Consider the following 14,867-nt stretch of genomic DNA (forward strand, 5'->3'; position numbering starts at 1 on the left):
TGTTCAATGTCTCATCTTCCTCCTCCAAAATTACATCCTTGGCTTCTATTAGAGAGCAATTAGCAAATTCACTTGGTCGCCGCATAGATTTCTACATGTTGAATGCTATTTCTTCATCATTTAATCTTATTTTGAGCGCTCCCATTTCACAATCAATTAAAGCTCTCCTAGTGGCCAAAAATGGTCTTTCCAAAATTATGGGAATTTCCTCATCAACCCGATAGTCAAGAATGACAAAATCTACTGGGAACACAAACCTCCCAACCTGTACTAATACATCATCAGGAATACCAGAGGGCCTCTTCACTGTTTGGTCAGCCAGCTGTAGTAACATGGACGTGGGTTTAGCTCTTCCAATGCCTAACCTTTTGTAGATAGCCAGGGGCATCAGGTTTATGCTTGCCCCCAAATCACACAGTGCCTTAGCAAATGCATTGTTGCCTATTGTGCATGGGATTGTGAAACTCCCTGGGTCAGACAGCTTCTCAGCTATGGGTCTCGTCACAACAACACTACATGTTTGAGTTAGTGTAACCGTGGACACGTCTTGAAAGTCGAACTTACGAGACATCAAGTCCTTCATCATTTTTGCATAACCAGACATTTCCTTTAAGGTGTCAATCAATAGAATCTTTACCTAAATTTGCTTCAACATCTCCAAGAATTTCTTGTACTGCTCATCTTTCTGATACTTGGCCAATCTCTATGGGAATGGTGCTGGAGGTCGCTTCTTCCCTGTGATTTGATTTTTTTCTTGCTCAGGCACTGCTTCAACTGTCGTTTATTATGCTACCTCAGTGTCTTTCGCAACCTCTTTTTCTTTGCTGGCGTTCTCTTGTGCATGCTGTACTGTCACTTCAGTTAACTCCGTTGATTCATCTATCTCAGAAGGTACTAGCAAAAATGTTTTAGAAGGTCGATTTTCACGATCCATTTCTTGCTCCATATCTAGGTCTCTACCATTTCGTAGACTCACCGCCATAAGCTATTTTGGGCCCTGCTCTTTTGGATTGATTTGTGTGTCTGCAGGTAACGTCCCTTGGGGACGATCATTTAAAGCCATTGAAATCTGGCCTAATTGCACCTTAATACCCTTTATAGTTGATTCATGTGAGTCTACTCTCTCTGTTAATTTTTTAGTGGTCCCTATCAGTTGTTGCGACATTCTATTGTTGTTATTCAGCATTCCCTCAAGTTTAGCAAATCCATCATATTGTCTCACAATCTGTTATTATTGAGGTTGTTGATAATCCAGATGTTGTTTTGCTAGTTATAACCCTGTTGCCTTTGGTAAGGCACCACTTGACCCTATGGTCGCATAGCTCCAAGATTGTTGTTGTACTGCTGCTGAACTGGTCTATATTATTGATTCTGCTGACCCCAATTATGACCACCTTGCCTCTATCCCCCGTAGTTGGTCACATAGTCCATATTTTCCTGATATTGCTGGTTGTTACCTTCCACACTCCACAAGAAACAATTGGTTAGTTAATGTATGGTGTACATAAACCCCCATTAGTTGCATCAACTATGTGTACCTACTGCTTCTAGTATGATTTATCTATCTTTTTGGTGAGAATACTCATTTGTGTCACTAGAGTGGCCATATTTTCAGCTATGGAGTTAGTTGGGTCTAAAGTCACTGAGTGAACTACATGAGTGATTGGAGAGTCTCTTGTCATCCATCCTGAGTTTTGGGCCATCTTGTCAAGTAGGATTTTGCTTTCTCTGAATGTTTTGCTAAAAAATGCTCCACCTGCTAAAGCATCAACATTAGCCTTTAAGCTGTCTGCCCATCCCATGTAAAACCTCTGCCCCAATATCTGCTCTAGAATGCCATGATGTGGACACTTAACCATGAACCTCTACCATGTTTCTTGCAATGTTTCTGTTGGTTTATATCTGAAGCTCAATATCTCATCAATTTGTTGAGCAGTCTTATTGGGTGGGTAGAACTTGCTCACAAATTGCTTGACTAATTCCTCCCAAGTAGTGATGGAGTTTATGGGGAGTGAATTAAGCCAAGTTTGAGCCGCCCCTGTCACTGAGAAGGGAAACAACAACAACCTTATTGCTTCCGGTGTCACATTAGGTTGCCTTTGCGTGGCACATATCGACAAGAAATTCTTCAGATGCTGCTGAGGATCTTCAACGTATGAACTTGAGAACAGTCCCTTGTTCTGCAACAAATGTAGCATGTTATTTGTGATTTGAAATGATTTCGCTTATATCTAAGGGACTGAAATTACGGTTGCCAAATTGTCGGCGGTGGGTTGTGCCCAGTCATACAATGCTGCTTCTGGCATAAGAGGCACCACACCCTGATTGTTTGGGTCATTCACATTGTTTCTGTTTTTTGAATTTTCTACTCTGTCATCCATGTCTGGTTCGATTTGTTCTATTAAGTTTTGTTGTTGTTTGCCTTTCTTGTTTGCACGATTCAATGCGTTGAAAACTTTCTCAGGATCTGATAATACTTTGAACAATTCACTAGTTCTTGAGGAGTTTCTAGGCATGCACCTGTAACACCCAAGACTACAAACGTTAGAATTTCAATGTATTTAGTTTAAAATGAAGAAAATTGACTACACTAAGAATTCTAGCACTTCTTTTAGCTGCAATTAATAACACCGCTAATTCCCCGACAACGACGCCAAAATTTGATCACGCCCAACTATGCCTCATAAAAAGGACAAAGCGATCGTTGCAATTATATTCTGATTAACAAGTCTGGAGTTGAATCCCACAGGGAATTAACCTATCAAACACAGCTATTGGACTCACACAAATTTACGTATTCAATCTTCAGAAATATTTAAGTAATAAATTGGATGTTTACTAACTAAATATTACGTAACAAAAATTCAGTTAATAATAACTACGAACGGGTTGTAGACAAGAATTGGAATGATCTAAGGTTCTGAGTTCCCCTATTGTCGGAATCCTTTCCGCTACGTTTCCTATAATTTTGTCTAAGTCTTCTCTATCTATCATGAGTACTCTGACTGTCGTAACTCTCTCCTGAGTAATTACAACAATATACTAGACATATTCTCCTGAAATACACTAGCTAGCCTTAAGTACAACTCACTTAGATCGCACCAAGATCCCTAATCCCACCTTTAAACCCTTCGTATTGTTCCCTCATATACGTTAGGAGTGATGTTGTTCAACAACTACTTAATATGCACTCTTTCTCAAGTAATACATACTAAATAGGAACAGTTAATTGAAGGCCCTTCTGTCAACAACAATAAGCATATAGTTGAACAAATAGAGAGAATACTATAGCAAATCTATATTAACGTAACAAGAAAATCATTCTCCAATAAGTTCCATCAAAACCCTAGATTAGGAGTTTAGCTACTCATACTCATAGTAACAATATCAAAAGTAATTTGCATAATTAAATTACAAAGTAAGTATAAAGGGATGTAGAAATCGATGATTCTAACTCCCAAGTAGTGTTCCACGAGCTATCCTTGCCTCCGATTGCAAAAATCCTTCAAAGTGGAATTTTTGGATCTATTTATATGTTTAGGATAAGACCTAAATGTGTAGGTCAAATCCTAGTCAAGTCGGGAAATGAATTAGGTCTTCGAAACTCGAACTGGAACTGGCCTCAAGCCTAGCATCGCCAGCCTAATGCCAGCTTCAGCCTGGCCTTATCCTTGCAGTGCCAGCCTAATGCTAGCCTCATCCTATATTTTACCTCACAGCGTCAGCCTAAAGCCCGCTTCAACCTGGCCTTTGCCTGGCCTCGCCAGGTCTCTCCTTTTCACTTTTCTCGAGTACACTTTCATCGTTTAAGTATCCCTTTTGCTCTACTTTCATCTTCAATTCACCTACACATAAAATAGACTCCATTACGCGCAAATAAAGTGTAATTTATCTTTAATGCGTGTAAAATGCAAGGTACATAATGCGTTAAACCATGAATTATAGCTACAGATTAGGCTTAAAAGCTATTTTTAAGGATACCTCCTATGGCAAAGATATACACCCTATTTATTATAAATCAAATCAATTTAAAATATTATTTTCTATAGTTACCTTTTATATTTTATAGCAAAATAAGTACTTATGGTATATACTACCATTGAGGCATAAAATACGCTATTTATGTTTTTCCTCTTTCTTAGACAGCTGGACATACCTATTTTTAAGATGATTGCTGTTACTATATTTATGAATACATGGCGCAAATACATGTGAATACATGTGCGTACAACTGGACTGCCCTGATTTTAGGCATTTTTTGCTGTTGTGTTCATGAATACATGACACGAATACCTGTGAATACATGCACGTAAAGCTGGACTGCCCTAATTTTAGGTATTTTTTACTGCTGTATATATAAATACAACACCATGAATACATGTGAATACATGCGCGTACAACTAGACTGCCCTGATTTTAGGTGCTTTTTGCTGCTGTATTCATGAATACATGGCGCAAATACATGTGAATACATGCGCGTACAACTGGACTGTCCTGATTTTTAGGCACTTTTTACTATTGTATTCATGAATACAACAACACGAACACAACGAATACACTAGCATAATAACTGAATAGTAGATGTAAGAAGTAATTATGTATATGGTAGTTATAGGAAGTTAATATCCACTAAGCAATAATGGTTTCTAAAAATTCCTCTTTTTTAAAAACAATCCAAAGGGCTCTAAGTTAAGTTTGTTCTTACATTGGGTCGGTGAGGAGTTAAGCCCATCATACCAAACAATGAGTAGTCCAAAGCTATATTACAATATTACAACTTTTAACATTTCTTTCAAAAATAGTTCCTAGGGTGTCTGCTCATACTACTTCATTGACAAGCACAAGAGGAACTACCAAAAAGTTGATTCTTGCTTCCCTGCCTTTGTTGCCAACTAGTCCGCCATCCTATTTGCCTCTCTGAATGTGTGATCTACCGGTGGATGGCCCAGTGCTGCTAGGAGAAACCTGCATTCATATATCAGGGGATCATATATTAGATGTCCATTATTTATGCATTATATTATCTCTGTTGAATTCACAATGTCCTCTAAGGGCATTAGATTGCTTGATATTGCTATTTTTAGGTCATGCAAGAAAGCTCTTAGCTCATAATGGAGGGTATTTGTGCACTTGATTTTTTTCCATGTACTCTGTTAGCCAATCCCCATTGTTGTTGCTAATTACCCCTTCTATTCCCCCAGTGTTATTATTTTGATTGTAAGCACCATCAGTGGTTAGCTTGTAACAACCCCTCCCTCGGTGTTGCCATTTAATAGATACAACAATACTGTGTCTGGGCTCTTTTCCTCCAATTGCTATGTGCATGAATTCTACAACCTTGTTAATGGGCACTCTAAAGGGGACATGATCCTTCGTATGGTTGAAGTTGTTGATGTTCCTGTGAGCACCTAATTTTTGACCATATTTAAATTTTTACCATTTTAAGTATGTAACTAATTTTAAGTTTAATTTACATATTTTAGCTTTTGTTTTACCCTTTTATAGGTTTTTTTTGAAGAAAATTAAAAACTACAAAAGAGTTACATTTTTTAGAGTATTAGTTTTATTTTTATTTACAAAGAATGAAGAGTTCAAAAAGTATAGTTTTATCTAGTTTAGTACAATTTTTAAGTTAGAGGCTTTATGAATTAAATATTACTTTCCTTTGTATTTACTTATTTTAGTAGGAGTAGATTGTTTTGCTTAATTATTATAAAAAACAAATACTACAAAAAAAAGCCAATCACAATTGGCCACTTATCAAAAATTCTTCCTAACTAATTTCCACTTTTCTTGGTAGCTTCTCACCGGCACACACTTTGGATGGCCTCACAATTCACTCATTTTTGGCCACTCTCATGGGCTCCTCTTCCTCATTCTCTCTTACTGATATAAACACTCACCACACACAAAAGAAAGGAGAGAACAAATCTGAAAAAGCATTGTTGTTGCTAATTACCCCTCCTATTCCACCAGTGTTATCATTTTGATTATAAGTACCATCAGTTGTTAGCTTGTAACAACCCCTCCCTCGATGTTGCCATTTAATAGATACAACAATACTGTGTCTGGGCTCTTTTCCTCCTATTGCTATGTGCATGAATTCTATAACCTTGTTAATGGGCACTCTAAAGGGGACATGATCCTTCCTATGGTTGAAGTTGTTGATGTTCCTGTGAGCACCTAAGTTTTGACCATATTTAAATTTTTACCATTTTTAGTATGTAACTAATTCTAAGTTTAATTTACATATTTTAGCTTTTGTTTTACCCTTTTTGTAGGTTTTTTTTGAAGAAAATTGAAAACTACAAAAAGAGTTACATTTTTTAGAGTATTAGTTTTATTTTTATTTACAAAGAATGAAGAGTTCAAAAAGTATAGTTTTATCTAGTTTAGTACAATTTTTAAGTTAGAGGCTTTAAGAATTAAATATTACTTTGCTTTGTATTTACTTATTTTAGTAGGAGTAGATTATTTTGCTTAATTATTATAAAAAAAATACTACAAAAAAAGCCAATCACAATTGGCCACTTATCAAAAATTCTTCCTAACTAATTTCCACTTTTCCTGGTAGCTTCTCACCGGCACACACTTTGAATGGCCTCACAATTCACTCATTTTTGGCTACTCTCATGGGCTCCTCTTCCTCATTCTCTCTTACTGATATAAACACTCATCATACACAAAAGAAAGGAGAGAACAAATCTGAAAAAGCACCGTCATAAATGAGGTTCGAAGCTTTCCGAGCAGTTGAGGTCTATTTATAGTCTTGTTTAACTGCTTGTTCATTGTTCTTCAGTTGAGTTTGTGAGGTTGCCGAATCGAGTTTTTCCAGTCTTGGGTTCATCAAATTCCAAAGAATTATTGTTGTACAAGTTGCTTTGAAGGATCTATAATATGAAAGAGAATATTTTGCTACAATGAAAGGTTCATTTCTCTCATTTTATTCTTTGATTCATTATGTCAATCTCTTCCTAACATCTGATATGATAGAGATTTTAGTTTTCTTCTGTGCTATCTTACAAAAAATGAATGTGTCGTGATTATTCGAATGTGTCCATCGTATTTGTTAAATGCGTTGGATATTAAATTATCTATATTAAAACATAGCTTCATGTTAGTCTTTTCTAATCGTATGCTTATATAAATGTTATCATGATTTAGCATGTTATATTTAAATAGTACTTTAATGTATGTTGATAAATGAATTGATGAAACACTAGATTTTGGTTAAATTAAAGTAAATTTAGTTGGTTGGTTTGGACTTTCAGTTGGTTTTTGGATTTGGGCTAATAGGGTCATATGATATTGATTTACAGTGACTCCACTTGAATTGATTGGGCTTAAATAATTTTAAATTGCCAAGCCCACCACAAAATAGACCAGTAAATAGGCTAGTCATCTCTTTCTTAACTAGTTAATTTTGTTTCTTCTTCAAATAAACTCCATGACTCTTTAGAACTTCACATTAATCTCAAACTTTAGGAAAATAAATAATAGATGAACATCGTAGTTTACGTTAGGCGTGATTAGTAATAAATTATCATGACTATGGGTACAGTTTCCATAGCATAGTCATGATATGTAACTCCAAATTCAAGTGAACGCTTACCTAACTTGACCTTACAACTTCAAATAATAATAAAATACACATGCTGTAAATTGTGAGTGCATTTCATGCGGCGTGATTTGCAATATGTACAAAAACGACAAGTGCGCGACACCGTGACTTGTTTAAATAAATTTCATACTTGTTTAAAATAATTAAAAGCGGTATAAAGAGTAAAATGCACAATAGGTCTAAAACATATAATCAGATAATTAAGCCAAATATTAATTTTTAAGTGACCATTCTAAAACTACGGAACTAGGGAGTACCTCACACCTTCTCCCGGATTAATAAAATTTCTTACCCCGATCTTCTGTATTCCCGGACTATAAATAAAGTCAACTTACTCAATTTGGGATTTTAAAATAAACTGGTGACTTGGGACACCATAATAATTATTCCAAGTGGTGACTCTAATTAAAATAAATAATCCCATTTCGAATAATGTCACTTTAATTGGAAAAACTCCCTACCCTTATTCTTCGGAAAAATAAGGTGTGACAGCTCTAACGACTCTACTGAGGAAAAGACCCAGAATCTCTGGTTCAGGGTTCAAAATTCGAGCTTAGATAACTGTTATACTTGGCTTTTGTAAATTGTCTGATATTACATGTTTGGGCTAATGAGCTAATTGCCGCTCATTTACCGCTTTGATATTCTGTGAACTGTATATATAAACTGTTACGAAACCCTTCATCTCTATGAATCTTCTAAATCTTCTGGGAAACGCACACTGGTATGGCTTCTTTTCTGTTAGAGTGTCATATCCCTAATTTAGAACGAGGATCAGATTAGTTATAAACCCGGATAGCCTTTTAGTTTCGGTACGTTACCCTCTCCCCCTGGCTCGAGTTGTCCGCTCGGGTAAGCTAGGTCTAGAACAACACACCCCAGGATTCAAACCTAGAATAACATAGCCTCATGCGGGATCCCTAGTATGAACGTTTATTTGCATCATGTGCATTTTATTCTGGGGACTCAATACAGGGGTTGAGTCCGTCTAAGATAGGTACCCAAATTAAAAGACCACCTTGATACATTTTACGTGCTACTTGTGCAATTATTTATTTCAGCTTGCATGTTGACCGACTTCTAGAGTAGGGAAAGAAAATCAAGAAAAAACTAAGAGTGAGGTAGGAAAGAGAAAATTTACCCGGTTCTGAGAAATTCAGGTATTTGAAAAACTTCGAAACACTGTCGGAATTTTGAAAAAAAGAGAGAAAGAAAAGTCATTTAAAAATAAGCCAATGTTTTCAAAAGTCATATTTTTTCCTGTTATGTCAAAACTTACCGAACTACGCGGGTCTGATTCTCACTGGATATGAAATACGTAGACAAACCTCATTGGGTCTGGCCCCAATTTTCAAAAGAAAATCCAAAAATATTTTAATTTTTCTTAATTCTTTCTTTAGAAGTCTTTCCTTAGAAAATTCAAAAAAAAAGTTTTTAAACCCTACAATATTTTCCTTCTTTCCGAAGTCTTTCATACGAGAGAAAAAGAAAAAAAATAAAAATAAATCAAGAAAATCAAAATCCAAAATATGTGTTTCACTTATTTTGAAGTATTTTTCCCAAAAATAAAAAAAATCAATAACAAAAATCCAAAAATATTCTTTTTCTTCTTTAGAAGTCTTTCTTTCGTAAATGTCATAAAATTTGAAAAATTGAAGTCCAAAAAATATTTTCACTTTTCTTCAGAAGTTCACTTTTGGAAATTAAAAAGAAAACTCAGAAATTCGAAATATTTTCTTAGATTTCTCTCTTTCGAAAATTCAGAGGCACCATTCAAAATTGAAAGATATTTTCTTTCATTTTTAGAAAAATAAAAAGAATCGAAACTCAAACAAAAATATTTTCTTTATACTTTTGAAATTCTCAAAAATTCAAAAAAAAAGGAAAAGGAATTTTTAGAAGTCTTTCTTTCAAAAAGAACAACAAAGAGATTTTTTTTTTTAAAAAAATCCAAAATCCAAGATATTCTTTCATGATTAGGAGCCATTTGTTCTCTAAACTACGTGATGATCTGATTCATGCGACATCATGATACGTAGGCAATCCATATATGATGCGATCATAGCCATAAATAAACTGAGACAAAAAAACAAAAGGGCAAAACAAAGAGCGAGCAAAAAAAAGTTATATATATATATATATATATATATATATATAGAGAGAGAGAGAGAGAGAGAGAGAGAGAGGGAGAGGAAGTTATATATATATAAAGAGAGAGAGAGGAAGTTAGATTGAAAAAATGAAAGAAAACGTGGAATATAAAGAAAAGAGGTACAAAGTGAAAAAAGGTTAGTTAAAGCCGGGAAGAAACACACAACCGTTCAAATACATGATAGAAGCGTTTAACTGTTTAGGTGTATTGTGTCACAAGCCAATTACATTACAGGCCGTGATGGCGCCCAACATCGTCGTTAGGCAAGGCAATACCGATCAACTAGTGTTTTTCCATTTAAATAAATTATTAAGTAGTAAAATTTTCTTATTTGTTAAAAAGATTAAGAAATTTACGGCTGTAACATAAATAAGCGGAAACAATAAGTACTAATCAGAATCATGTAAGCCAACCCAAAATCATAAGTCTACTGGTGAGTGTGCCAAGACCTGATTTCACAAGTGTTTGGGCAATCTAGTAAAATATACAAAAGAATACTGCTAGCCTACTGTCTGAGAGGAAATAGATAGAAAAGTTAAACATAAGGAAGACTCCAGCTGCTGCAGAATGGCTCGGAAGGCAGCTCACTGTGAAGTCTCGAAGTGGGGATCAACTACGCGCCCCAGACGGGTAACTAGATGCACCTGCCTCAGATCCTGTACAATTAAGTATAGAAGTGTAGTATGAGTTCATAAACAACATGTACCCAGTAAGTATCCGGTCTAACCTCGAAAAAGTAGTGATGAGAGGTCGACTTAGACACTTACTATGGGCTAACAATAATATAATTAAAGAGTTATGCTAAGCATGAATATCATGAACAATACTGAAAGCTCAATAACTGAAAGTGATAAGTTCTTTTTTCATAATTATGATTTCAACTTCAGTCATATCATTTAACAGTTTACATTTCAAGGCATTTAAGCAGTATAAATCATGGAAAGTTCCAAATAATTATCATGCGCAAATTATGCTGAGGTCGTACGACCCGTTCCAACAATATATATAAACTGTGTACTGCCAGAAGGTCAAACAGCGCGAATCATAGATGCATCTATTTACTACCGAGGTGCTCAGCCCGATCCACAAATAACAATTATTTTTAAGAAAAACACAAATGTCTCATTTATAGTCAAGTATCCCATTCAAATCTTCAAGTAAGTGAAATTAACCTTATACAACTCTTTTTATCAATTTCTAACATGACTTAGGTGATTATATTAGCAAGTAAGGACGCAAACATTTCAAATATAGCATGATACGTCCTAAACTATCCGAACAATAGTATAATAGTGGATACATACAGACTCTCGTCACCTCGTACGTACGTAGCCCTCACAATTAGGTACAAACATTTATTTAATTCACTTATGAGGTCAATTCCCTCTTAAAATGTTAGAAAGGAGATTTACCTCGTCTCAAAGCCTACTTCCCAATTCAATAATGCGCTCAGACCTCCCAATTCGATGCCAAAAGACTCGAAACTAGTCAAACATCACATAAGCAAATCAATTTATGCTCAAAAGTTTATATCTCCACTATTAAAGTGATTACCCACTCCAAATTGCAAGATTCCTAAAATTCACTCCCGGGCCCACGTGTCCGGATTCCAAAATTTTTCGAAGAAAGTTGTTGCCCATAGCCTTAGGAACATAAATATATAATTTTTCCTAAGTTCCATAACCAATTTTGTGGTCAAATCTCATTTTTATCAAAAACCTAGGTTTTCATCTAAATCCTTGATTTTCACTAATTTTTACATGTTAATCTACCCATAATCTATATATTTAACTCATGTTGTGTAGAAATTACTTACCTCAAAGTGCTATGTCATGATCCAATTTCATTATAGGTCGTGATGGCGCCCAACACCATTGTCAGGCAAGCCAACGCGGAAATAATAACAAATTCTAGGTTTACTTTACTAAAACAGTTGCAGTAATTTCTTAATTAAAACAAGTGATAAATAGTTACGTACAAAAATAATTATACAACCCCAAAAGAATAGTCTACCAATGTGTGTGCCAAGACCTGGTGTCACAATTATGTGGGAATCTAGTAGAATATACAAAAGAATAAATCTATCCTAATGTCTGAAATAAAATAGACAACCAAAAGTATAGAGAAACTCCATCATGCTGCTGAACCGCATAGGAAGGGAGCAACTTACTGTGGAAGTCTCGGACTACGATCAAGAACACGCACCAGACTGGTAGCCAGATGTACCTGCCTCAGATCCTGTACAACTAAGTACAGAAGCGTAGTATGAGTACATAAACAATATGTACTATCACGACCCCAAATTGGACCTAATCGTGATGGCGCCTCTCGTGAAAACAAGGCCAGCCGACACAATCCCCAAATCCATTTCAATAATTTCAATAGATCAATCTAAGCCTTTCTAATTAAGCAGATATTGCATAATGTAACTCTCAATAAATAGTGCGGAAATAGATACAACCCGACATCGGGGTGCCACAAGTCACAAACATCTACTAAGGTCTAAAACACAAATGAAATTCTGCAAATACTAAATACAGTCTAATGATATCAAGAGGGAGTAAAGCAGTGCTGCGGACGTCGGGCAGTTACCTCGCTAAACTCCAATGACTCTGCCTTTGCTCAACCAATACCCGATACCGGGTGCAGAAATACCTGAATCTGCACATAAGGTGCAAGGAGTAAAGTGAGTACTCCAACTCAGTGAGTAATAATCATAAATAAAGACTGAGCGGTAAGAAATCACGAAAAGTGTATCAACATGTTGTATAGAAGTAGTACAAAATCAGTAAGAAAGCAATGAAGCTATGAAATCTCTTAAAGCATCTTAGCTCAGTTTAAACTTCTTTAAAAATGACTTATTAACAGTTAAACAATTGAATGCAAAATAACTAGAACAGATAAGCATAGAAGAACTGCCCCCGGGCAACAAATACACAATTAAACAGGTAAATGACAGGCAATTAAGGAAAATAAACACATAAGGTTCGCCCCTCGGGCACAATATTAACAAATCCGTCCCTCAGACAACATCTCAGAACAATACCAGCCCCTCGGGCTTAATCTCACATCACAATGGGTACCCGGGCTTACTGGGGGTGTGCAGACTCCTGAAGGGGCCCCTTATAGCCCAAACGCAATATCAAGCCATCTCGTGGCATCATCTCTAGGCTCTCAGCCTCATATCAACAGGCCACCTCGTGGCGTACATATCTGAGGCCCTCAGCCTCATAATCAAAATCAGTGTATCACCGCTGCGACGTGCAGCCTGACCCAAAAGTATCCTCACAACACAGGCCCTCAGCCTTACTCAGTCAAAAATTACATAAGCCACTCGGACAATAGTAAAACATGATGCTCAACACAAAATATTATTTAAAATATCATTTCAAGTGTTAAAGCAGAGTAAGCATGACTGAGTTTTGAAATAGTAGAATATAGCAAGACTGAGTACAAGTTTAAAGTCAAAACAGTGAGGAAATATCAATAAAAATCTCCTAAGGGTTCAAATAGTTGGCACGAGGCCCAAATATAGAGTTCAACCCAAAACATGATGATAGCAAGTAGTTTTCAATCAAATACGCAGTAAAAAAGTCATTTGGGATGGACTAAGTCACAATCTCCAACAGTGCACGACCCCACGCTCGTCATCTAGCGTGTGGGTCACCTCAATATAGCACAACGATATGCAATCCGAGGTTTCATACCCTCAGGACAACATTTACAATCATTACTCACCTCGATCCGGTCTAAACTCTAGCCCGCGATGCCTTTGCCCACATGAATCGACCTTCGGATGATCCAAATCTAACCACAATCAGTACATAACCATTAAAATATGCTAAAGGAACAAAGCCCACTCGAAAATATCCAATTTACATAAAAAATCCCGAAATTGCTCAAACCCGACCCCCGGGCCCACGTCCCGGAGTCCGACAAAATTGACATCCATAGAATCCTCATCCTTCCACGAGTCTATACATATCAAGAACATCAAAATCGGACCTTAAATGACCCTTCAAATCCCCACTCAAATTTCTCTTAATCTCAAACCCTAATTACCCATTTTTGCTACTGATTTTTCATGGATTTCAAGCTTATAAATGTTAAAATTCATCATAGAAACAAGTTTAGGGTCGAAAAATCTTACATCCACGAAATCCTCTTGAATTTCCTCTTCAATTAGCTCTCCCAAGTTTTCTCCCGAAAGAAATATGGTGAAAACCCTCTCAAAATCGCGAAGGGTGAGATATATACATTCTGACCCAAACATTTTTGCATCTGCGGTCAAACTACCGCATCTGCGGTCAATAAATTGCTTCTGCGATTTTCACTAAAACGACCCAAAATCACATCTGTGATGTTCACTCCGCACCTGCGGCCTCGCAGGTGTGGTTTCCCAATCGCTTATGTGGTCACAACCTACCTCACCTTCTTCCGCTTCTGCAGCCTTCATCCTCGCATCTGCGGCATAGCACCTGCGGTCCCCAATCCACAAGTGCGGAAATACCAGAGACAACAAAATCTGCAGCTCACCATTATTCTAAACTTCTCCGTCAACCATCCGAAATTACCCCGAGGCCCCCGGGACCTCAACTAACAACACAAACATATCCCATAACCTTATTCAAACTTGTACCAACCTTCAAAACACCTCGAACAACATCGAATCAACCAAAACACATCAGATTCAAGCCTAAGTTTCCAAAATCTTCCGAACTCCGCTTTTGATAAAAAACCCAACCTAACCACGTCTGAATGACCTGAAATTTTGTACACACATCCCAAATGACACAATGGAACTACTGCAACTTCCGGAATTCCATTCTGACCTCTATATCAAAATCTCACCTATCAACCGAAAAACGCCAAAATCTCAATTTTGCCAATTAAAGCCTAAACCTTCCATGGACTTCCAAAATGTATTCTGGTCATGCTTCGAAGTCCTAAATCTCCTAACGGAGCTAACTAAATCATAAAAATTCCGATCCGGGATCATATACAAATAAGTCAAAATCTTGGTCAAACCTTTCAAATTTCAAGCTTCAAATTGAGAACTGTTCTTCCAAATTCATTCCGATTACCTTGAAAACC

At 36.5% G+C, this 14,867-nt stretch overlaps 1 long non-coding RNA gene across 2 annotated transcripts in view; it reads left to right on the forward strand.

Moving 5' to 3' along the window:
* Positions 1-14,867, forward strand: part of LOC107807357 (uncharacterized) — a 34,327-nt gene that overhangs the window by 12,334 nt on the left and 7,126 nt on the right. Inside the window, exon 2 of one of the 2 annotated variants that reach the window (XR_012693885.1) lies at positions 5,801-6,927. This is a non-coding gene — a long non-coding RNA (uncharacterized LOC107807357). Of the gene's footprint in view, positions 1-5,800; positions 7,011-14,867 lie in introns of those variants that run through there. The other variant, XR_012693884.1, reaches the window with a different exon arrangement.

This window comes from Nicotiana tabacum, chromosome 8 (assembly GCF_000715075.1).
Source record: "Nicotiana tabacum cultivar K326 chromosome 8, ASM71507v2, whole genome shotgun sequence".
NCBI lineage: Eukaryota > Viridiplantae > Streptophyta > Magnoliopsida > Solanales > Solanaceae > Nicotiana > Nicotiana tabacum.